The 27,526-nt window shown below is 28.9% G+C and overlaps 1 protein-coding gene and 1 long non-coding RNA gene across 2 annotated transcripts in view; one reads left to right on the top strand and one right to left on the bottom strand.

Moving 5' to 3' along the window:
* Window positions 1-27,526, top strand: part of LOC109601499 (LHFPL tetraspan subfamily member 6 protein) — a 163,570-nt gene that overhangs the window by 35,215 nt on the left and 100,829 nt on the right. The gene's annotated exons all lie outside the window — the stretch shown is intronic.
* On the bottom strand, window positions 6,655-7,167 carry LOC126264878 (uncharacterized). The gene is made up of 2 exons (XR_007547476.1): window positions 6,979-7,167; window positions 6,655-6,813 (listed from the first exon to the last, which is right to left on the bottom strand). It is a non-coding gene; the product is annotated as an uncharacterized LOC126264878 (long non-coding RNA).

Raw genomic sequence — 27,526 nt, 5'->3', positions numbered from 1 at the left:
TGCATTGTGTTCAATGAGTGCCAACAAACCTGATTACGTTTTAACACGTTAAAATTTCAAAATAATACATAATTTTCGGATTTATTGTTACCTTAGTCAGTAATTTTGTATTATAATGGAAATTAAAATATTATTATACTGTTACTTGATTTTAAAAACTTTTTTCAGTCGCTTGCTTAAACCTGTCGATTTTAAATGACCCAGAATAAAGTTTCATAAAACCTGAACCATCTGTTATTGTCACCTCGTATTCGGGAGTCGCGGAGTTTGAGAATAAATATTTTCTTCTCTAACTTAATTTAAAAGAAAAGCCGCCGCATGTAAACGAGGTTACAAGGTCGTGATCTCCGCGATCGCCGTGATATGGAACATGAACTTGAAGGGAATATAAAACATAATAAAAGAAAGGGAGTTTGCTGATATGAAATTCTAAATTCTGTACATAAAATATTCATTTAACTAAACTAAATTATATCAAATGCTTGGGAGAATGTTGGAGGATTTTAATAAAATTCCATCGTCTTCCACATACACACTGCAGCGTATTCACTATTTTCAACTTTTATTTTTTTTTTTATTTTTCGGTAAACGGCAAATTTTCTTTTGACTTCTCTGTGAAATTGTGTGATTACAACAGATTGGACAATAACAGTAATGTTCTCGTTAGTGCAATTGAAAATATAAAAGGATTATCAAAAATTACTGCTTACTCAAGCTTGTTAGTTCACTGAAATTGTATTTCCAAGTCGTAATGTAACGGATGTTAAAATAAATTTTCTCTTATAGAATTCCAGAAATATTAGAAATTGATATATAAATTCTGAAATAGACAATTCTAAATTGCAGCGCATAAAATGGTTTTCTGACATGAAAATTTTGCGATGTGTGTTTATTACATTCTGTCGAAATATCCTAAATTATTAAAATTCGTAGGAACGTAAAAAATATTGTATGCATGAATAGTGAGGCAATATTTCTTTTTTATATTTCTATTAAAAACATCTGTATGGAGTAATAATTTAATTATGTTTGAAACTGAGTAAAACTAGTAGTTTGCATAAGCCGATCAAAAATAAACTAAGACTAGGAAAGACCCCCCAGCTTTCCATTGGCAAACTCAATTTAACCTATTTAATTGTTTCTTGCTCAATTTGTATTCATCGCTTCAGTTTAAGATTTCAACTGTTGAAGTTTAATAATGAGTCGCGTCCAGCATATTGACAAACTTGTAAACCACACCCATAAACGAGTTAAACTCGGTGAGGTAAATTCACTATTCAAATTATCAATATTCTAAATAATATCCTTGCATTCACGTTTTAATTAATTTAGTATAGCAAATAGTAAAATCAATACTGATTAGAAAACTAGTTTCTGCTTCCCAATGAATACAAGTGAAATTAGAATACAGGACGTAATTTGCATTTTTTTTTCATTTAATATCATGGTACATGTAAGAACTCCTAACAAGTAGGAATTCTGAAATAATATTTTAGCATATCATTATGTAGCTATCTGTACTTCTATATGAACAAAACTCAGATGCATATAATTGTCTGAAAGCGAGAAAACTAATTGTCACACATAATCTAAGACTTTTAAAAGACTCCTCAGCTTTCCATTGGCCAAGTTATTTTAATCTATTTAATTGTTTATATCTGAATTTGTATCCGCCGCTTCAGTTTACGATTTAGGCTGTTAAACTTAAATAATGAATTTCGACCAGTATATTGTCAAAGTTATAAAGTTCAACCATAAACAAGTTAAACTCGGTGAGGTATATTAACTATTCAATTTATTTAAAACAATATCCTAAATAATATACTTGCTTTCACACTTTAATTAATTTAGTACAGCAAAGAGTTAAATCAAAACTGATTATGGGAAAACACATGTTTCATTGCCACCCTAAAGAGAAATTAATTGTAATAGAGGACATAACTTGCAGTCTTGGTGTATGTAAGAACTCTTAATAAGTAGGAATTCTGAGATAATTTTTTAGCATATGTTGTAAGATTTTATACATTCATGATTATATTATAACAATTTCAAAAATTTGTTTCTGTATTTGTTGTACAGTATTAAATTCAGCAATATAGTTTATAGAAACTAATTCATTCAGAAATTAGTTCATTGTCTTAAATTTTCTGGTAGTACCTATCTGTACTTCTATATACACAAAACTCAAGTGTATGTAATTGTCTGAAACCGAAAAAAACTAATACATTAAATAAGCTTATTACACATTAACTAAGACTTTTAAAATATTCCTCATATTTCCATTGGCCAAGTCAATTTAACCTAGTTGGTTGTTTCTATCTGAATTTGTATTCATCGCTTCAGTTTACTATGTCGACCGTTAAACTTAAATAATGAATTTCGACCAGTATATTGTTAAAGTTATAAAGTACAGCCATAAACAAGTTAAACTCGGTGAGGTAAATTTCCTATTCAAATTATTTAAAACAATATCATAAATAATATCATGGTATTCACACTTTAATTAATTTAGTACAGTAAAGAGTTAAATCAAAACTGATTATTGGAAAACTTTCTGTTCTTCAATGGATGTAAGTGATCATTTGTTTCATTGCCACCCTAAAAAGAAACTGTAATAGAGGACATAATTTGCTGTATTGGTGTATTTAAGAAATTTTAAAAAGTAGGAATTCTGAGATAATATGTTAGCATATTATTATATTGTAAGTTTTTATATATTCATTAAGCCTAATAACAGTTTTATTTCAAAAGTATTTTATACTATACCAATCTGTATTTTTATATAAACAACATTTAAGTAACTGTTTGAAATATAAAAACATACATAAGGTTATCAAATATAAATTAACTAAAGGACGCCCCAAGTTCCCCCCATTGACCAAGTTCAATTAACCTATTTAATTATTTCTTGCCCAATTTGTACTTATCACTTCAGATTACATTTTGGACGGTTAAACTTTAATAATGCGTGCCTCTCAGCATATTGACAAAGTTGTAAAGTACATCCGTAAACAAGTTAAACTCTATGAGGTAAATTTACGATTAAAATTATTTAAACATTATCATAATTAATTTCCTTGTGTTCATATTTATGATCTATTGTAGTCGCATTTAGTTCGTTATTGTGTTTATTATGTAGTTTTAAATTCACCATTATAGAACCAAATTATAAATTAGATGTATGTCTTAAATTTTCTTATTTTTTATGCACTTTCAATCTGTACTTGTACATAAACTCGGGTGCATATATATATATATATATATATATATATATATATATATATATATATATATATATATATATAGCTGTTTTAAACTGAGTAAATTTAATAGTTTACATAGTCTTGTTAAACATAGAGTAAGACTCGGAAAAGACACCCAGCTTTCCGTTGGTCAAGTAAATTTAACGTATTTAATTGTTTCTTGCTCAATTTGTATTCATTGCTTCAGTTTACGATGTCGATCGTCGAACTTTAATAATATGTTTGACAAAGTTGTAAAGCACACCCATAAACAAGTTAAGCTGGTGAGGTACATTCACTATTCAAATTATTTAAAAGAATATCCTTGTATTCACGTTTTAATTAATTAAATATAACCGATAATTACAAGACAAGATTCCGTTTTTCAATGGATATAAGTAATTAGGTATTTCATTGCTATCCTGAGAAGGAATTGTAATACAGAACATAATTTACGCTCCTCTTCACTTAATGGCTTGGCGCACGTAAGAACAACAATTTCGCGATAATATTTTAGCATATCATTATGTATACAAGCGGGATGTCCGCCGTAATTTCGCTATTAGATCATAAATCAGAGGCGCTTTGTATTGCTCTTCTAATATGGTTCGTAATATATAGTCGTCCAATTAAGCGGACAACAATCGTGTTGTCTGTCTTGTACCCTATTGTTTTACATTATACGAATCTCTATTCATTGCATTTTTGCATGCGATCAATCATAATGTGTCGACTATACAAGCGGTTAACGTTGCTGTCGCGTTCCCGCCGATGTTTTTCTTTGATGTTAGCTGAAACCAACATGTGATACATAATTGATAAGTTAATCGTAATATTGTACTCAGTTACTATTTTTTCAACACAAGGATTTAATATTTAATTTTAATTATGTGATTATATGAGTTATTTGGGTGTCATATCATTCCAATAAAGTATCATCCGAGTAAAGGCGAAGTGTACCCGTACGCGCCCGAAGTTCTCGTGTTCCCATTCAAAATTATCGCGCGAAAGGTAGAGCGCCCCGTTATTTAAGGTTTATATTTCGGGAGCCCGGTTGCTAGTAATTAAGTGTTGCCAACTATTAAACATGTGGATTCTAGTCAATAGTAGTTCTGAAATCATTCGTAATGCAACTTAACCTAAATTTAATAAACAAATATAAATAGAGATTAATTTCGACGGTATATATTTAAGGGATTGTAAGTACTACTTTGAACAAACTGTTTGACAATAGTTGTCAATGAATTATGCGCAACTTAAAATGTTTTTAAGAGCGGCAGTTACTAGAAAAGGAATCGCACTTTGTGCGCTTCCGCCACAAAATCAAATAAACATTCAGTTCGTGCGCAAATTTTTTTGTATGGAACAGGACCGCATTTGAGATCTCATGTATATACGGTCGGCGTCAGATCTGCATCCTTCAAAGGCTATATTCGCTTGCGGCGAGTGTGTTATTGCAACAGATTCGCATCATTAAATTTGACAAATTAAGAATATTGCTTGTTCACGTTATGTATTTTGAATCGAATATTAACGTCTAAAACTTTTTTATAGTTACAGTTCTTATTGTTTAATTCGTATAATAATTCTTGTCCTAATTCTAATATATTTATTCTAAAAGTATTTTACTCCATTATCATATTATATGTTGGTAATTAAGAATTATACACCATCATATGATAGTTTTTACCATATCGTATTCGTATTAAAAGTTAAATATATAATTAAAATAAACAGATAAATTCAAAAATAAGAATATATTAAACAAAACAAAATGTTAATATTAAATGTCTATTTGGACAAAATATATTGTAAAATATATATAAATAACAACTTAAATGTACATTTAACATGTAACATAATACAAAATAATTCTATAAATACCAACTAAAATGAAACGAGATATATAAATACAAAATTATAAAATATAATTGCTATTGTATTGAAAAGGAAGAGTCTTACATTTTAGTGAGGTTGTATGTTGGATTTACTAAATAAAATGTCCCATTAAGATATTTTGAATTAAAAAACTACAGTCTCATAAGCCATAGATGTTTTGAAAATAGTTTGGAATAAGTAATGTTGATTTTTCATTATTGGTTTAGTAATATTTTTTATATTTTTTATTTTATATTGTTTATTTTTGTTCATCAAGATACATGAAATATATTGTAAATTAATTAATGTAATAAATAATTCAAATATACTATTTGTTTAAAAGTTTAAATACCACCCAAAAATTCATAATACAGTAATATATATTAAAAATACAATAATATATACAGTTTAAACTTTTTCTTTATTTATTTTTTGTCGTATGGTTAATTGTTAACCAATCATATTTTATCATATAAACAAATATAATAAATACGATACACAATAGTAGTTTTGATTAATCCTTAGTACACAATCAAATATAAATAGAAATTAATCTCGATGTCACAGATGTATGTGTTAGGTTAGGTTAGGTTAGGTTAGGTTAGATTAAGCTAGGTTAGGTTAGAATTTGTTGTACAAACATGGTAGAAAATGACCTAAGTTTGACCATTATTGTTGTTATTAAAGAATATTATGACTTCAAAACTATGTCATGTATTAGATCAACACATATTAATGCACGTCCAAAATGTGAAATAGATTGATTGCAAAGTTTTTGAGATTTGTTCCAAGTCGTCGACGGTGTTTGTATAGAGAATTTAACACAAGGAGACGCCGCTCTTAAAGTTTAAAATTTTATTTATTATAATCACGTGACATTCTATGAAGAAACATGTGTGTTAATAGTTATTAATTGACAAAGATTTTTCATGTATATATAGTAAAACATTCATTACAATGCTAATAAGAATACTCAAAATAATTTTGTAAGGTTTAATGGTACAATCCATAAAATAAAGAATATGTTTCTATCCATAATTAAAAAGGTTAAACTGCTCCTATTTTCTGTTAATAACAAAGAACATAATCCAAAATGTTCCACATTTTTGGATAATTTTAAAACAGGTAACAAATATCAATTAATTTTTTAATTTAATATATCCTGAATATAGGATAATAATAGTTATATATTTTAATTTTATATACGTTTGTTGTATCACATATATTTACAAGCCCGTGTGTAATTTTTAATATTATATTTTAATGTTAGAATTTAAAATGTAGAGATAAATAATTGCATAGTTTTTTAAAATGAATATTAATTTTGATTAATTTGATGGATTTGAAAATTGATAATATATGGATATAAATAAGATATTAACAAAATAACAGAGAAAAATTCACGAGATATTACCTTCCTTAATATATATATAATAATTAAAATTATTCAAAGAAATTGTGACCTAAAATTACTTGGTTACGTTGTGTTGTTAATAACTAATTTGTTTCAAAATTTGAAAAATAAAACACTTGCTATTTTAAAGACAAATTTAGACAAGTTTGTAGATATTTGACAGTTTGTAGATAATGTTTTAAAAGTATTCAACCGTGTCATCAATTTAACGAAGATTCTTCCTTTGTTGACATAAACAATACTTAATTTTTATTATGTACTCGAAGATGACTATAAGTCCTGTAACAAATGTAAAATCATATACATTTAAATAAATTAATGAATCTAATTAAATTATAAAATTGTTTATCATATTTATTTTAGAAATTAATTTTAGGTTACCTAAATTAATAAACCTGTACCTAAACAGATTTATATCTACTTCGCATATTACAAAATACCTACTCATTTCCACCAGAGTTACCAAGATAAATTTGTTTATTCTACGGTTTGCTATACTGGAGACGCAGTTTTTAGTCGACAGCCCCGGTCCAAATCCCTCGAGCCGCTGAACGCCCGGAGGCATGGCGCGGTCGGCTTTCGGATGCCTTCGCATTTATTCGTTTGAAGTCGAGATTTAAGCGAACGATATGGACCCGTTATTTGGGTCTGAGTTTGATTTATGACGAGAAACTTATTATTCCGGCTGTGGCATTGATGTGATGATTCGTCCTTCCGTCCTAACGGATACGTTTTTGTTGGTTGACAGTCAGCATTTCCTGTTACTATCTTATTTCATTTTTCTTGACAAATATTATAAATTTGTAAACATTTACTAATTTCAGTTTGATTGATTTTTTCTTTTAAATATATTATAATTTGAATTGAACCATAATTTCTAAATGGTATTTTTATTATAATTAGAAAATATATATTTTAAAATTAGTATTTTACCTCGGTTTTAATCAACAACAAATTAACACGAGTACTTAAATTTATTACAAAATTTATTGCAAAATGGTGGATGCGCCCACGTCTTCAAAAATAATTCGTTAAGACGTAATAGAAATAAAATTTAGTGTACGATGCAGAGATCGTAAGCAATTTGACATCGTTAAGATATTATATTTATGTAGAGAATATCTATAACGATGCAAAAAGAATTCCCTTGATATGCGTCACGTACACTGAATTCAATAGAAGTTGGTTGAAGAGGCATTTCATTAATGGGGCAACCTCACATCGATTGAATTCCTTTACTTATACCTCACAATTTTCAATTTCCTGCTTCTCCGTATTTGGTATAATAATAATCAATATTATGTTGGTATTAAAAATATTAATCTTTAAGATACGTGTTTTCCTTTTTTAGAATAAAGTTAAGGTTAAAGTTAAATCTTCACCAGTAACAAAGCGACATGTAAATTGAGAAAACGTATTTATTCAAGATATTTTAAAAACATTTTTCTTATATAATCCCAAAGATCCGCTTGAATCGTTACATCCTATTACATTTTTTATCAAAGGTACATCAAAGTTGATTCGGTTACATCAAAGTATTCAGAAAAATGCGATAAGCTTAAAGGAGGACACTACATTTTTTATTTAATAAAAGTGAACCTTTTACGTCGATCTGCACATACGTTGTTATGTCGTGAACGGCACAACTTTAACATTAATCAAATTGGAAAACCCACTTAAAAATTTTTAATGAAGTAGGGAACAATGACTTTTGTAAATGTGTATCTTATTTGCATTTTAGGAAAATAATTGGACATGTTCCAGAATAGCTCAAAACTTTCGAGCGCTTTGCTGTAAATCAGTAACATAGTTTTTCAATGGATCTCTCTTTATGTTTACCAACTTTATAAGTAATGCTTTAAAAAGCAGCTCCGAAGTTGATGGCATTTTCACTCATTCCATTCTTTGGATACAACTTTCTCCTGAAGAGGATTATCGAAATCGAACCTGAAGTGCAAACGGTAAAATGGATTTTTGTTCTTTTCATTTTCGGATATTCGTTTACTATCTGTAATATTATATTTCGGTCACAGATATACCGTCGTATTACGCGAAACGTGTAATGTTTTTATTTAAAGACACTTCCCGTAATAAATTTCAACAAAGACTTATTGTGAAAACTAAATACAAAAATAAAAATAAAAACAGACGTTTAAAAGTATCAAATAACGATTTACCGTTACTGAGTTACTTTTAAGTGTGGACTGAATGTGATGTTCGAACGGCTCATTTAAGGGAGGGATTTCCTCCATTCAGAGCGAAAATTCACGAGTGTTTGATACAAGCCCGGTGGGTGTTTAGCCTTTATTGCTTCAATTAGAACCTAATTTTTCTACTCTTGGCCGTCTCCAACAAACCGTATCAATCTTGCTCAAATGCGAATTTGGATTTGTTTTATGGATGCAATGGAACTTGAACGTTCAATCAATAAAGGAAAATTTCAGTTTGTTTCATTGGTACTTACATAAAATACGATTGCTTAATACGAAAAGCCAAAACCACCGTCATGAAAGTTTAAGTAATTTTTTTTTTTAATTTTGTGGACAAATAAAAAATTTAAATACTCTCAGGTTGGTTAATAATTTATTAAAGTAATTTATTTTAATGAGGGCACTAAGACTTTGAAAGTGATAAAATTAAAATATTCCGTAAGGAAAGGCAATGAGACAAAATTTTATAATTTCGCTGAATTAGTAAAAAGCAGCGAGGTTTAAATGATAATTGTTCACGTAATTTGGTAAAATTTAAATTTAACCATCGTTAACAGTGCGGTTGGAAATTTACGACAGTTATATAAAACTTTTTAGTTTTATTTCAGTGAACGTCAAATCGTTTTAGAGTGTAGAAATGGTATTTTAGATCCCAGTACTTTGGTACTGGGATTTATAAATTAAATTTTGATTGGAATTTGTTCAGTTTTATGTAGAATTCCACAAACATATGCAATAGTAATAGAGATATAGAAAGAGAAAAACGAAAGCAATATCACAGTGGGTATGCATCGGTTTGTTTTATGTAAATTTTAGGAGTACTGCCTGCTTTAAAATAAAAATATAATACCTGTATAAATTGTTTATTGCCGACGCAAGCTAAAAATTTATATTAATAAATCAGACAATGTCTCGAGACCTATAAAAATGAACAAACTTCGCAACAGTAACGTGCATTTTTCAAAGAAAACTTCATTCAATTTAGTATTGTAGTTTATAGTTTATGTTGGCATTTCAGTTTATTATTCTCTGTAAAATATCGCGAATAGTTTCGTTTTATAAATTTGGCCAGTCATCGTATTATTTCTTAGAAAAACACAAATTGTTTCCGTAAAATATGGTCCTGCCGATTTTAAATGAATGCATAAATTTGCCAAATTTATTTTGCAAATATTTTATGTTTTCTTTACTACATACTCATTTTATTATAATATTATTATTTATTATAATATTTTTAGGCAAATATAATGATCATAAAGAACGTCTTGAAATTTCGTTATTTTTTATATTATAATTTACATATTTAAAAAGCAAATTGAAGTAGATTTTGAGATACTTTTTAAGCGCAAACTGAATTAAAAAGGGAAAATATTTATGAGTATACTTTTTTTCTGGAAAAATTAACTTATTGTAATTATTTAATTAGAAATTAAAATATTATTGAATTTGAAACTGTATTTGAAGAATATGAATTTGACTAGTTATAAATTGTGTATATAAAATATTGTCCTGGAAATTTTAAAGTAATGCAGGAATTTGTTCAACATGTTTTGAAAATTCACATTTTAAATTTCTGTACGATATATACATTACATTAAATAAAATAATATTCTTAAGTAAATATAATATTAATAAATTAAATAATTATTTTAATAAACGGTTTTAAACTACATTGATATTTAAAAATTAAAGTGATTTAAATTTTGATATAACTTTTAAATGCATTAAACTGAAAGTGAGAATTTTTATAAAAATATGTTTTTTTCTGAAAATACTAAAATATTACAATTGAATAATTAGAATATAAAATATTAAATTTGATATTGTAGATTAAAATAGTAAGTAATTAATTAAATAAGTAATGTTATGAACGCATTTAAATTTCGTTTGTTTTGTTGTTAAAAATGTTAACATATTACAATTGTTTTATTGGGATTTAAAACAATATTTATGTTGGCATTTTAGTTTATTGTTCTCTGAAAAATATCGCGCATAAATTTCGTTTTATAAATTTGATGAGACGTTGCTTTATTTCACAAAACACAAATTGTATATGTAAAATATGGACCTGTGAATTTTAAATGAATACGTCAATTTGCCAAACATCTTTCGTACTTAAATATTTTATATTTACGACATACATATTTTATTAAATAAAATAGTATGGTAATAGGTAAATATAATATTAATAAAATAAATTAATGATTTCATTGGAAATTTGAAATTCTTATGAATTTTTTATGTGGTAATTTTATAAAGAGGATTTAAAAGCAAATTGAAGTTAATTTAGATGTGATTTTTAAATACAAACAGAAATAGAAGGTAAAAATATTTTAAATGAATGCATAAATTTACCAAACATTTATTTTACATGAATATATTTCATATTCATTACGACATACATATTTTATTACTTAAAATAATATTTGTAAATAAATATAATATTAATAAACTAAATTAATGTTTTTCATGAACGTTTTTGAAATTCTGTTTATTTTTTTGTTCGTTTTTTTTTCAGATAATTCAGAAATAAATTGAAATAAGTTTAGAGAGGAATTTTAAATACAAACTGAAACAAAAAGAGAATTGTAAAATATTAATTAATAGTTAATAATATATAATAAACTAAATTACTATTATTAATTGTTAATGATTTTCAGTTTTATAAAATTTCCTTTTTTTGTTAGATAACATTTGTCAGTTATAAGAGTATATTTTTTCTAGAAATACCAGTATATAATAATTGTATAATTAGAACATGAATAATTTTGATATTATAATTCACAGTTTATATTAATATTTCGGTTTATTATTCTTTATAAGATATTTTGTATTTTTATATATTTTTTAGAAAAACAACCTATGTACGAAAAATATAGTCCTGAGAATTATTTTTAAGCAAATATAATATTAATAAATTAAATCAATGATGTTAGTTTGTATTCTTTTGTAAGTTCCACTTACTTCAGTTTATATAAATAATGTTTTGTTATAAATATCTTTTATTTTTTTATACAGCAGGTTAATTTATATGTAATATACGATTATTAAATGACTCTTTATAGAAGTATAACTTCACTGTATTAATATATTATAATGTTGTTATTTATTCATTTTGATTATTACATTTAGTTAAATTGAATTAAATCTATTCATGCAGATATTTATAATATAAGCAGTTTGAATTATGTAAATTTCAGTTAAAACACCAAACGTTGTGAAATTTATGTAAATTTTCATAGTTATCAGGTATTTTACATTTTATTATATATCCCATAACAAATTTTATTATAATAATTTTATCGAATTTACACGTATGTACATAATTACATATTCCGAGAAAGTGCATTATTCAAGTTGATGGTGATGAGAGTCGTGTAATATAATGTTCTTGAAACTGGATCTATATGTGGAAGATTGCTGTTAGCAAATTAGTATAAATTATGTTCTAGATTTAAATGCGCCGACCGTATTACAAACGGAATTAGTTAAAACTATGTGCTTTAATCAAAGCTATCAATTATGGCAAGGGTCCATGAATGCCTCTAATATGACGTGATTTAATGATATGGAGCTGGAATCTTATCCTGACCAAAACCAATATTGTTATTCCGGTAAGATATTCATGAGATAAGTTGAGCGGAAGACACTAAATTTAACTTCATGCATTGAACTGTTGCAACACAAAAATAACAACGAACGGATAATCGCGAGTCGCACATAATGGAATTGCTGACCACATCTTCGATAACAAAAAGGGTTTTATCCGCTAAAGCAAGTCTATACAATATATTAAGCGATTTATTTGTTTCCCACTTTAATTAAACTTTTCAATTTAGAGCAATAAGTGAGCATTAAAATTTAATTTTACGTTTCCTCAGTTTCATGAGCCCGAAATAATTTTATTAAAATAATGAAGGTTTTAATTAATTTTGCAGATAACACACCCTTTAGGTTTAATAAAACTGATATCGATTCGTTTTATATTATATTGTACAAGTACAAAGAAAAAGGAAAAAATTAAATTATTAATAAAAGCAAAATGCGATATTAATTTTTCAATAATACATTTTTTTTTGTGAAGCTTAGATGAAAACGGCAATTTCAATTTATTGTTTTAAACTTCGTGCTAATTTATGGAAACGTCGATCTTGAATAAAGCGTTTCTGTTAAGATTCAGAGAGTATTTGCCTTGCGAAATAAAGGCTTGGGCGATACGTATCGCGACAAGAGAAAGATTTTAAATGCATGCACTCGAGAAGAACTTAGCCAGCATATTGATCGCTGAATCGGATAATCCAATAAACAGGTCGGGCTATTTAAATAAAATTATGTGGGACAAGTGTTTCCAGGAGTAAATGAAGGGAGCTGTGTCGCGTTGCACTTTAGTCTGGATGACTATCGAGTTGATGACACACTCGACAGAAAGGTTGGAGTATCGAGTTAGCGTCTCGACGCCACTCGCTTCTTTCACCAGCAACTGATTCTCCTATTCAGCACTTCTTATTTTAAATATGAACCTGAGATGTGCATGCAATTTTCCGCTTGATATTTTTCACAATGCCCGAAATTCTTGTAACTCAATAACTGCTTGTTAAAGAATTCGACTGAAAGACGTTAAATAAGTCATAAGGATGTATTCAAGAGGACAATTTAAAAACTGATTCCTTTAACATTACAAATTCATTTGTACTAATTTAAGTATTGAGATAAGAGCAAAACATTATTTTCGAACGTCGGAATTTCAAACGCTTAAAAGGTGTCTCATAAAGGAAATGTGTCTCATAAACCAAGTTATTTATTTTCCTCACTTAAGAGCACTCTAGTTGTTTTTTATAAAACCAGAAACGCTGCATTAAAATGGAAAAATATGCAAATGAGGTTGTAAAGAATATCATAATTTTATTCAAATTTAAAAACATTATATATCACAAACATATTGCCTTGGCATCCGGCCAAAATCGTTTTAAATTGTAGAAGGTTTCCATAAACTTCAACTTATCGCGCCTCCCTTACTGATTAAACCAACACAGGGTTTTCTTTCGACAGTTGTGCAGTTATAACAACGAGACAATAAGAAATACAATTTACATTTGCATTAAACAATTTTGAGTTGAAAATGATCTAATTGGACGCGATTCACCTACAATCGCCGTGGAACGCAAACTTAACGTTCAAGAATATAATTTACATTTGATTATGCTGCAAAATTAATATTAATTCAAAACTCTGGAAGTTTTAACGCCGAGTTATTAAGACCAACTATGTAAAAATTGAATTGGACCTAACGTATGTACCTAGACGGTGAACTAAAATTAGGTTTATTGTCAACTAGACTTCATAAAGCCCGTGCATTTATTATGAAATGAAGCATTTCAATGTTGTGACAGAGCCGGACGTGAATGATGTGCATTTCATGTATCGAAACGGGAACGGATGTTCGTGAAATATAGTCAGTTATAAAGACAGGTTATTAAATTTTCATGTTTATGCAGAGACGTGTTTGATAGTTTACGGACACCAGTTATTGAAATGGTCTTATGTGTATCCATTAAATTGACGCTATACAAATCCAATAATTCAAAAAGTTTGTAGAATAAAACTTTGTATGGCAACATGTTGCCATACACGAATATACAGATTTTGCGGACGACTTTTGAATTCACAAACTGGAAAAATTTTAATTAAAATTCAAATAAATTAATGTTAAAAAGAAAATGGAAATAAATTTATGTTAAGCTACACGTAATTACTTTTTACATTTTAATTATAATTATATATGTGTAAATGAAAACAATTTGTAACTAATACGATTAAATAAACATATGAATGTTTGTTAATCAAAGAAATAATTAATACAATTTATGTGCAAATGATTAAAATTAATATGCGTTACTATTTCAATTATAATTTGTTATAGAATTATGTTTAACATCATAATTAAAATTAGATTTATTTTGATGCTACATAGATCTAATAATAATTGGAAAAGTCTGTACAATAAAATGTGGTACAGGTAAAACAAACAATTATAGCAAAAAACATTGTAACTTAAAGTTAATATTTCAGTAATTAAATTAATTAATTAATATTTCAGTAATTAAATAATAAATAACACAGGTTTGTGTTTTGGATGAATAACATATAATGCATTAATTGGTTAATTGATATAATTGATAGTTACTTGAAATAATTAAAATCTGATAAGACTTCAATTAATCTGATGTAGTTCACTGATTATAAATTTTAAGCAAAGAAGAGAATGATTATTGGATGCTAATGTTATTTGGAAAGTCCATTCGTGTGAAATTAAATTATGTAGATGTAAAATAACTATAAGGTGAAATATTGGCTAATTGGGTTTAATTAAATCAAGCGTTTATTTGATTAGCCTCCGTCAACCTATTGCATACACGAGATTTCGTGGCTCGCATATTACATTTTAGCCCTCCCATTTCGAGAGTCCCCCAGCGGGTGGCATGAAATTAAAACGCAGATTCTTCATCCCAAATTAAAAAATCTAAATCCTAACCAGTTTATGATGTGTAATAATTGCTTACAGATGGAAACATATCTAGTTGGAAAAAGTCATCTATAAACGTTTCCATACATGTCTCTAAAGATTCTTTTCTTTCTTCCAAAAAGCTTAGCATGCAAACTGTTGTATTGACATTTTAGGCTCCAACAGATTCGTGAAGGGGGATTTGGTGTATAATTAGATTTCATTTGTTTCCAAAGGAGGCCGATGAGTTTTTGTATCGAAGGAATTTTTGACTTAAACCCATACTTTTCTCTCGGGACGCAGAAAAACGCTCTTGATTTTTAGCCGGAGTACATTTTTATAATATTTGAGCCTATGATATATAAATTTAGTATTTGGAAAAAATTCACCAATTTTTTTTAAGGAATTTTAATGAAGTAGTTCATTATTTTTTATCGCATTAAAATGGTTTTTACGCAGAAACGAAGCCACAAAGCTATCCCTTGGAAATTGTTAAACATATTTTTTATGTCCCGTCATACATTTTAAGTACAGAAAACATAGAGTAGTAAATACAATCAATATGCACAGAGTAAACAACAGTAATACGATAATTATGACATATTTCGAATAGTTATCGTAAATTTAGTCAGTTGGAGTAAATGAAACTTTATGTTGTCATACAATTATGAAACAATTATGTAGGTATATCCTAAAATAGGATATGCCTGTACAATTAGTAACTCTAATATAGTACCTGTACATTGTCACATAAATTTTCGTATAACAATAGACAAGGGTACCTAAATGAAATGTTTACTTTTTAATGACTTTTTGTGAATGTTGAAATAAAAGAGATAACAGTAATTTAAAATATGCATATGACACCACAAAATAAACAAATAACTTAACTAATCACTTGGAGTTGAGTTTTAAAAGTGAATATTTTAGTGTCCCTCCAATGACTAAAGAAAATGCAAATTTCCCCTTTTCCCAAGTGTTCTTTTAGTCTACTAAGTTCTGTTTGAGTTGTTTGGCGGAATTTTCAAGAATCCATTGAACCACTCGAATAAATTCAAATGAAAGTCCGTGCTCGCGGCTTCCACAACGATATATCACTCTTTTTGACATAAACCAAAAGTTTACACGTCAGATCACGTAACGAACGCAGCGCCCGGACTGAGGAGTCATGAAAACGATCGCAAGGAGTTAAGCAGGAAGTGAGCCCCAGTTACGTCGGATGCTAAAAAGAAAACACAAAAGAAAAACATCTGACACGCACCATCAAGTTTTATCTACATAGTGACTATATTGAACCATTGATAGATTTTGGTGTATAGAATGAGGCGGTGGCCAATTTTACTAAATTCGTTACGGATCATTTCTACTGATAAAATTCTAGTGTTCATTATCGATGATTCGGCCCCTTAAAAACGTCGGGTCAAGCTTAGTGTAGCCCTGGTATTGAGATATCAATACAGCACTGAACGAAATACTTCCCAATTTTATAGCAACATGAATTTTCTGCCATAATATGGATAATTCCACAGTGATAAAATATCGGCTGCATTTTATCTACGTGCATTGACTGGCTGTAATAAAAATGACGTAAAGTTGGCAGAATTATATTGCTTATTTTTTATTCCTGAAATTTTATTAGATAATTTATGACAATATAAATTAGGGATTTTATATCACCATGAGTTCTATAATATAAATACAAGCTACGAGAATATTTAAATCAAAAAAGCAATCTTAATAAGACCAATAATTAAATTCATTCAATTTGTATATAATCATAATTTTATATGCCAAATATAAATAGACAAAGACATTTGTTCCAGCTCTTGCATAAATGGGTTCCAAATTACGTTAATGTACAAAGATGTAAAACATTTCCAGTTACAATTTTGCACATATCGTATTTGTGAAAATATACATGTTGTGAAAGTTGGCTAGGAATAATAGCTCAATTTTCCCTGATTGGAGTATTGTTTCAGATTACGAGTTCCAATTCCAAACATTTTCGTTTATCTAATTCCAGATGTCGAAAGGCAGGAAACGGAGACCATTAGGGGGAATAAACGGTTACGAATCATGCGATACAATCAGTTAAAAATGTTATGCACTCTTCTATTTACCAAACGTATAAATTGTTTTTAAATCTGTTGCAATTTATAAATAACTGAAACGGAAGTTATTTACATTTAAATTGCACTAAACGGTTAAGTTAATTTGTAATCTCAATTCTTCCCGGAAATATATTAGCAGCAACGCATTTCTGTTCAAAAGGAAATTCTTTTAAAATTCAATTTCAGGTAATCTTTCAGGAGTAAAGTGAATCCTTATTACAGTCGCGCAGCCTAATATATTTGAAATATTCACCGCTTCATCGTTCTCAAAATACTTTTAAACTGAAACATGATATAAAGGAGTTGCACATAATTTATATAACCATTTTGCATTTTAAAAAGTACATAGGTACTGTGTGTTAACTTAAATATTAAAATGAGACTTTATTATGTATTATTCAGACTCTTTTCGAAGCGTTTAACAATATTATGCATTAATATGGAAAAAATATTAAATACTCTAGCTTGTCGATTTGTTGAAATATTGCATTACTAGATAGAATATGGATAAAATACAAAAATGTTACGAAATATTTTTGGAGTGACATTTATTTGACGGTTCAGAGAACTTTTTAGTAAGGTGCACTACAAAACAATTTCTTATCAAAATTCCTCATCGATACATTGACGTTTGTTAGATAGCTGTTACGAACATCACTGCACTTGAATTTGTATTTAATCGAATTTCCACAATAAAATGCAATAACTGTCAGCCATAAAGAAGACGAATTGGAGAGGTACGAAAATTCAGTCTATATTTCATCAAATATCGATTTGCTCGAATTATTAAATATATTATATGGTTTATTGGAAATTATATTATAATAATAGGATTGTCGGGAATTTTGAAATGAAATTCTGCGGTGCATGTTCGAATTTCATAGGGTCGTTTTCGATTACGTTTTTATTATTTAAAATGAAAAAAAAGTGTGAAAGGCTGCATTTTCCCTATGGCGGATTTAATTTACGATGCTCCGTCTGTTCATTAAAAAACTTTTGAGAAGAATGATTAAATTTAGTTTTGCCAAAAATAGTTTTATTTATTGGAACTGAAATTAAAATTTCTAATTAAATAAGAACTAGAGCTATTAATTTTAATGTATTTGTTATATATTTATTTATTATTAAAATATAAATAATCATTATAATGTTCTAAATTTCTTTAGTACTTTTATCCAGCTAGAGAAAAAGTGAAGTTGATTATACAAACCCCCATTTTGATTTTATTAACTGTTTTTGAAATATCTACAAAAATTGACATTTGAAAAATATCAGAATATTAATTTTTTTTACTTGTAAATACATAAACACTATCGCTCATATGTAGACCAACAAATTAAAAAAAAACATAATCATTTTATTAAAAGAACGATTCTTTTTAATTTAAATTAATTTTATAATTATGTGTTTATAGTTTTTTCGCAATTTATTTGACAAATTTTAACCACATATTCATTGTTACTTAAGAAATCCATTTTAAGGAAGAAGAAAGAAATATCGGACGATTATTGAAAATCAATGAAAAAAAAAAAAAAAAAATGTTTAGAAACCCATCAATAAATAATCATATTGCCGTTTTGTTTTTATTTAACATACTGCATAACTGACAATAATATGAATATTTAAGGGTACATATAAGTTAAATGAAATACATCTTACAATTTTTCCGGTTTGTGATATATTAAATTATCTGTAATTAAGATGAAGGACTGCTGCTGTTAAATTTCCAGATAATTATTTTTTTTTATTTGAAACATATAGAATAATTGATAAATTTTTTTACTTATGATTAAATCCTATATAATTTATACACAGTGTGTCTCAGAAGAGATTTTGTATAAACCTTCGGGGAATGAACCTTAATGAAAAATTGATGTGTAACAAAAATTTGATTATGAATACGTTATTTTAAAAGCAAAAACCTAAAATAATAAATTATTAAAAAAAAAAAAAATTATTGACTGAGATATGAAGAAATATTTTCTTATTTATTTATTTATTCACTTTTTACTTGTTCCTTATTATTATATATTATTTTATAATTTGGTATCAAATTTCAGGAATATATTTTTTATTTGTTTATTATATTCGAAAACATCAAGAGTTAACTTGAATAATTTAAGAGATATGCCTTTATTTCATTTTCAGGATGATGGTTGTCCCAGTCACTCAACAGAAATGATTAACCAGTAGCCAAATTTGAATATTTTTTATCTTTAGAAACGATTAGAAATATCAAAATGTAAATATTCGTAACAGTTAAAATCATCAAATTTCGGACAACTAGTACAATGTAATATTCATTAAATGGAAACTAGTCTAACATACTAAATGTAAACTGTTAATTGACTAAATGCTAATATTAAATAAACTTCTTAATGTTGTATTGTAAGTTTAAGCTGTTTAAACAGCACTATGCTTAATACTAATCACCAACCCCTCAATATTGTACTTACAGCTTTCTATTTATTACCCATTCCATTAACAGATCCCAAGTTTCAGCCATTTCGGTAACCATTCAGCAAATGGCCTTAATAAAACAACCTTGCTATTCAAATTATTATTACATTTAATTAACATTAATTGACTAATTTACATTTTTCCATGTAGCGAAATGAATTTAAGCCAGCTCATTCAACTTATAAAAATTCAAGGGTCCTTCCTTTAATTTGAAGGTCCCGAGGAGTGAAAGTCATTGATAAAAATTTAATCTTAAAGTAAATGTAATTCGTGCGACTTTATTCGTTAATGAGATTAGTTTGGCAGGGGATGGTTTGTTTTTTTCGATCTAAATGAACGTGTCTGTCATATTTTCAGCCGTTCCACAGGTGCTATTAAATTACTCCGCATTCTAACTTGTAGATGTAATCGAATTCTTTACGGAACAGAACACCCAACAACCTTGTAGGCTCAACTAAAGTTGGGGGTACGGAATATAAATTTTCTAGAAAATATTCGAATTTCAGTAAAAAATGGGAAAACTTGCGGATTTTACGATGCCATGTTTGAAGTGTTTTAATGTACTCACTTTGTTCGAGTGGGGAAAGTGGAATTTTACAATGCATGGAATACCGAAAATTGCTAATATTAGCACAACTAATAGGTTGTTATATAATGTATGCAAATTTATTACAATAGCAATTATCTTTTAATTTTAAAACTTTATACAACGCAGGTTTATGTGGGAATTAAATGAAAACTTTATCCAGTTTAAAAGTTAAATCGTTGGCAAATAAATTTTTAAATTAAATTACGTAGTTGAAACGATTTTAGATAAATGTAAAAGGTAAACTTTAAAAAAGAGGAATTTATTTTTTAAAATTTCGGATGTGAGAGATGAAAACTGATCTAAAAGCTCATTAAAATATCATAAAAATTCTTCACAGGAAAATGGTATTTCCCATTCACTAAAATTTATTAATAAAGTTTTGTGTTGTTACACTTTATCTGTAAATTTAATTAACCGTGTAAATTGAAAATAATGAACTCTGTTAAAAACTGTTATAAATCACAAGTTTTTCGAGCTTAATGGCGCTATGCAAAAAATTACAGTATCTATTGCAATAAATTTTTATCTAATCTTCTACAGGTTAATCCGACAGGTGCAAAACATTCTAAACCCTTTATATACAATTTGTACATTTATTTATTTATATAGTACTGTTTTGGTTTTATTTTATAACCAATAGGATTACACACAACCCTTTCATAAACTGTAGGAGAAAGGTCGAAAATTATTACGGCTCTAAAGTATATTTGCAATTTTTGTGCAAGTGAGCGATGAAAAATAAAACATGATAAATAATAAAGCCATTTAATTATTTAAATTTTATATGTCATTGTAAAAATTTATGGTTAAATCTGGCATAAATATCCAGTAAAAATTCGCACAATGCAGTTTATATAACTCTACAATTAATTATATTCCTGGACATCAGCGAATTTATTGAATAGCCCAATTTCTCTAGAGATGGATTAACTGTTTAATTTATTTGCGCAACGGCTAATTGGAAGTGTGGCCGTGAATATTAATTTTCTTATTCGTAAACGTGTCAAAAAAATATTTGGGTAAGAAATATGGGGTATAAATTTTTTTAAATTTAAATTTATATTTGTTAGTTTATAAATTAATTTAAATATTTCCAATAAGGGCGGCACAACTAAAAAATAAATGGAAAGTCTGAAATATACACACACCTGTGACACAGGCGGCAACTGTGAACATAAATAATTATTAGATTTTAAATTAAAAAGAGGCCTTGGGTGTAGGCATTTTGTTGGCGTAACGAGCGGGACACGTATGTACCGACACATCAGACTATAAAAGTGTATTCGGGGTGCTAGTTAACTAGAAGCTCTTTACGTGGTTCTTCTCCTCATGTATAATGCAGGGCTCTTGCTCTGTGACCGACCGCGATATTACGCATTCAGCGTCCATTAACTGTACGAGTTCCTTCCGGATGGTTGACTGTTTCATGAACACACTTCCCTCTTCCAACCCGACGGGCCGACAGATCTGTCGCCGCCGGTTTACGCTTCGAGTCCCCTTATCTCGCTTTCTTTTGCTAAATTGCGTTAACTGCATTTTAATTTGGATGGAGCAGGAATTAATGCCTTCTTTGTTCACCTCGTGGTGATACACAAAAAACGCGGTTTAAAACTGATCAATAATCACACTTATTCGTTGTTGCCTTTTGAGTGATCATTTCTTGGATGGGAAAATGTCTTTTCAATTTTTAAAAGGGCTTAAAGAGGCAAAATTGTTTCTCTTTATTGGTATAACTTTCACTGAATAAAAAGCAATACAGCTTCCCTGAGAGACTTATTTATCCTGACTCCTTTGACAAATTTTTGAATCGATGTTCAATTTAGAAAACCTCAACGAAATGTTTACATCAACATTGTGAACCGACATGTGTCTTTTCCACATCATCATCGATTTACTGTTATTCATATCACTGACTTAAATATCTAAAGTAATAAATGTAAAATTCTCTTTGTTGCGTGATGTTAGTTAAATCAAAGTTATAAAATAGAAAAAGCAATTTATCTCTCCCTATCTAGCGATCATTATCTTCAATTTGGCCTGCACTAAGGGAATTTAAGAGAAATTCAATAGTTTCAAGGTTAGAGGCGAGAACTCCTGAGAAATTTACCAACAAACGGCCATCGGATAAGCTCCTTTCAGCAAATATTATTCAGATGTTTGATACCGTGGCCAAATTTACATTTTAGATGTGTTTGTCCCTGGATTTGCTTTCCGATATTTATGGAAGAGAATAAATTCAAAACACTATAATTAACTTGTTAGACATACATAACTCCGGAGCATTAGCTTCCTTTTTCTCCACAATTTTATAGAATTTTGTGAAATAAACATTATGTATTTGACTCTCTTTTTGTGATTAGAAGTACACTTTTTTTTTTGATATGATTAATATCCAGTAATTCTGCCTCTGCTTCCTTTTACTTTGTACTATACGTGACATAATTCAAATCAGGTCATCCAGATGAGCTCCCATAATTCTAGAAGGAGTTATCTTAATTCTCTGGGAGTATGAGTAGGGGGGTGGTGAGCAATTAGTGATCTTCATACCACCCCATACCCTTATGGACCTAATTTGGTATGCGTAAAATTCCTGCACGTAACGTTGATTGATTCTTTGACTTGGAAGTTCGTATGGACCTTTTATCTCTAAACACTCTAAATCTGTTTTCATCTGTAAACATCACAGTATTCCACTCTTCATGCCACAATTCCCTTTCCATAGATAAAGCTAATCTCGCTGCACGATTTGCAGGCTGTAGGGGTAGTCTTATAGTTCCTTCAATGGAATTCTGCATCGTTTAACCTATTTAAAACCTGTTCTTGGGGTTATATGACGATCAGTAGCCAAAATCAGGTTTTGTCTGAGAAATGTGCATTTTCTTATTGGGCCGGCTCGTGCCCCTCTGATTAATAATTGATCTTCAGGTGTTGGTCGACATTCTTTAGGCCGATCTCGCACACGGCCAATCTTTAGAAACAATTGATAAACTCTGCACATTACGGTTGGGTCAACATTAAATGCAGCAGCCACATCAACTTGACTTGAGCACGATGTCGGTCAGCTTCTGATAAATGACGTCTCTGCGTGAGGCAGTAGAAATTTGTTGTTAATTCATGAAAATCAAACTGAGTATTTAAATATTGAGTGAAACCCATTATACGTTTTTTCGACGTTGTTTTTTGTCTAAGGATTTATTATTCTCTTTTTTATATTTTTATCACTAATAATCAACGTATAAAATATATGGTTAAATTTATATTTTGATCGAATACTTACTGACGAAGAAATTACAACACCAAGAAGGGAATGTTCAGGAATAAACGATTAAAATTTGGTAATGTTTAGTATAAGTTTTCTCATATAAATTAATTTTTTACCACAATTCAAATAACATGACAGCTCAATATTATCTTTAGGAAATAACGGAGCCGAATCTCCTTATTTACCTTAATCGGCACAGAGGCCTAATATTTCAATAACATAATGTTCTGCCTCATGTTGCGAGGGCTAATTTAAACTTTTTTTGAAGAGACCCTTGTGTGTCTGATGCCGTGGCTGGTCAGATCCCCCGACATTTCACCCATTTAACAAGTTTGGGATATGATGAGTAGAAATCTTGAAAATTTATCCCAGTCCCACTGATTTTGAAGTTTCTAAGACATGAATTACAGGTAGCTTGGAATACTGTACCACAAGAGAAAATAGACCACCTCATCAATGCCAAGACGTGTTGGGGAGTGTTTTGATAACCTCAATGGACAAACACATTATAAACTAAATTAATTAAGATATCTTTGATATTTTATTTCCAAATTTTAATCGTTTACTCCTTATTATAACCTCGTACTTAATGTTTGGCCGATATTTGAACCAAAGACAATAAAGGTTGATGTTGCTCCAGTTTATTTTTCAATTATAGTTAGAAAGCATTTAGATGGGAAGATAATTTCACATAGATGGATGGATGGAAGGGGCGAAAGAAACCCTGATTTAAACTCCTTATTGGGAATATGTAAATACACTAGTCTATGGCACTCCTGTAAATAGAATCAAGGAGTTACTGCTAGGAAAAAATAAATAAAAAAATAGGACCAGTATAATTTCAGAAATAATTCAAAAATCGTTTGTACTAATATAAGGTGCTTGAACATCTTTTTTTGTTGTTTTTTTGTCGTTGATTTATGTTTATTGGTCCTAATTATTATTATTTTACATATATTTATATATTAAACACTCTGTATAAATAATGTAAACTAATTTTGAAAATTGTATTCCACCATATTATCAAACTTCTTTTCTATTCAACATGTTAACTTTTTATAGTTTGATATTTTTAAGTAAAATAACTTGTTTTCAACTCATTACAAAGTATAACCTGGAAAGTTTGTATATACTTATATCAGCATAACTTTTGCAATTGTTTTTTCCAAATAAGCATAAAGTTGATGTTATTAAAAGTTACTAAAAAAAGTATGCTTAATAAATTAATTTCACCAAGTGAACGGGCAAACTTTTTGCCTGTTTGCGTGTTCCCCCATCCCGATCCGCATCGTACCTGCCCGGGAGCTGCAGATTTATAACGGAGCAGTGGATATATTTTATTAGTGAAAATAATGGATTTGATTGTTTCAATTGGGAACGATTAATTTGTAGGGAGCAGTTTCCTCTCCCACGAGGGACTCCTCGGTTCCGTATCCAACGTAAATTCAGTGGACAAAAAAATTTCGAATTAATCTTGCTCATTGCTGCATATTTGTCAAGATTTCGGGAATCCAATTTAAATTGTAATTGTTTTTATGCCGCGCGGAGAAACAATTCGTCGTAATTATGTGCCCTTTTACATGAAGGCAAATGGAAATTTTTTAATTTCTTTTTAATTAAATTCACAAGAGTAATTGGCCGGACATGATTCAATTAGTTCGACAATGGGAAAGTGCAAAAATCTAGTAAACAAAACATTTGATACTATCTCCGTACTAAATTATGTTCTTGAATTTAAAACTGGAATATAAGGACTGTTGTGCGAATTATTTGCATTTTATTGCTTATTTAATATCCCATTCCAAAACCCGGAGTTCTGGAACACACAAAACAAATAATAAAACCTCGATTTTAAAATTATTCAACCATTACTGAGGTAATAAAATGTCACCCCAATAAAATATATTATTTTTACTGGTTTTATGAACAATATATTGGATACCTTTTTATATTCCCCCAGAACCATATTATACCATGTTAAGAAAAAGTCCAATATACAGATAACATCTTTACGACGCAACATCTGTCACATGTCAATAACATGGATAAAAGTTCCTTGGAGATAAAATCAGAACAACGCAGGAAAGTTGATAAATAACGCAGGTTAGTGATTGACCTAAATTTGAAGCGAAATGTGAAGACGTACTAATAAGATTTCCGTCTCGCTTGTTTACTTCCTGCGGAGGTCCAATCAACACATATCATCATTTGCAGACAATACGTTCTGACATTCGAGTTGTGTATAAAAAATTTAATAATTCTGATACCACATCCGTATTGCCAATAATGTGATTTATAACGGATGTTTTTTGTTTAATCTTGATACGAGACGGAATATTCGAAAACCTCAAGATCTGTCGACAGCACTTGTACATTATAGACATATGGCATGCAGACTGAGATAAATCAAATTTCAATAATTGAATAAACTTTGATTTTTATTTTACTTAGAAATCTATCTGTTAAAAACCTAACATTTTGTACGAAGATAATTATCATTCATATACGAAGGATGTCTTAAATATACCCAATTTGGCGTCTTACTTCAGTGGAAAGCTTAAATATCAAGTTTCAAGACGACCCATTAATTGTTTTTTTTTTTAAATCTTCGGTAAATGTTACAAACATGAAGGAACTTGGTGATTAAATATAATATATTTGAAAAAATATTGAAAGCATGCCATATACTACTCTGTGAGCGACTGCTTCTTCATTTGCAACGGTAAAATATTGTGTAGCAGAGTTTAATCGAGGTAGTACCACCTGATAAGACAAACAGCACTGTGGAAAACTAAAGGAGGCGAGCTCGCTATATATGAGTATCGGATTATCGTCAATTAAAAGTGCTAAAGCATTTCTGCCTAAAGGAAACGGTTGTATTTTGCAAATTGCTTCCTTATCCCTATTCACCAGATTTAGGCCAGCGGGACTATGTTCTATTCCTAAACTTGAAAAAATTGATCTGTGGTGAAAGACTTTTTGTCAATAAGAAACAGGAGTTTGCTGTTAATGGTGTAGTGAAACAGGATTAATTGAATAGAGAATTCCAATATATTTATATAAAACATCATGTTTATTGTAATTGTTTCTGTTTGTGTAATTTTTATTTGTGTAATGATTTAAAATGTTGAAGATTCTAATAATTCGGAAAATATTTCTGTGTCTGAGAGGCCATTATTTCATTCATCGAGCCCTTTAGAACTGTTCCTGTCACCCTAATTACAATTTCAAAAAAGAAAAATCAAACGCAATGGCTGTTTTGGAAACTTTGTCATTTTCACTATAAATAGAGTATGCAAGTCAAAGTGCGCCGCTTTCGAAGTAATTAATTTAACCTATTATAAATTCTTAATCGATATCTCGCCATTCTCTTCTAAGGGCATTTGGTTTCGAGTGTAAATTTAAAGTCTGGCAATATCGTATACAAAAAATCTTGAGTAAATGGAATAATAATTGGTTGAATAACTAAGTCGTGATATCGTCGAGCTCTTTTATAGTTTCTCCTTTTAATATGAGTAACTTTATCTGAGTCTTTAAAGAAATTCTGCCCCACATTGTTATAGAATCACCTATCACCTCTACAAGCAACAGTTGCGGCCATATTTGCTCCAATGTGCACTTTTGTCTCTCAGAAATAATCTCAAAACGGTCCCGTCTTCTGGCTGTAGCACTTTGTTGACCACCACCATGTCGTATATTGAGATTATTATTTTGCCAATAACTATTCCAAGTACAACTTACTATACTTTTTGAGTCATTTTAGATTTGGGCTACTTGTTATTAACTTGTATTGTTGCATGTTCGCAAATTACAATTGTTTGAATTTTTTTTTTTAATCAATTTAAACTAGAAAATTCT

This window comes from Aethina tumida, chromosome 3 (genome assembly GCF_024364675.1).
Source record: "Aethina tumida isolate Nest 87 chromosome 3, icAetTumi1.1, whole genome shotgun sequence".
NCBI classification, from domain to species: Eukaryota; Metazoa; Arthropoda; class Insecta; order Coleoptera; family Nitidulidae; genus Aethina; species Aethina tumida.
This window is presented reverse-complemented; position numbering and strand designations above follow the sequence as displayed.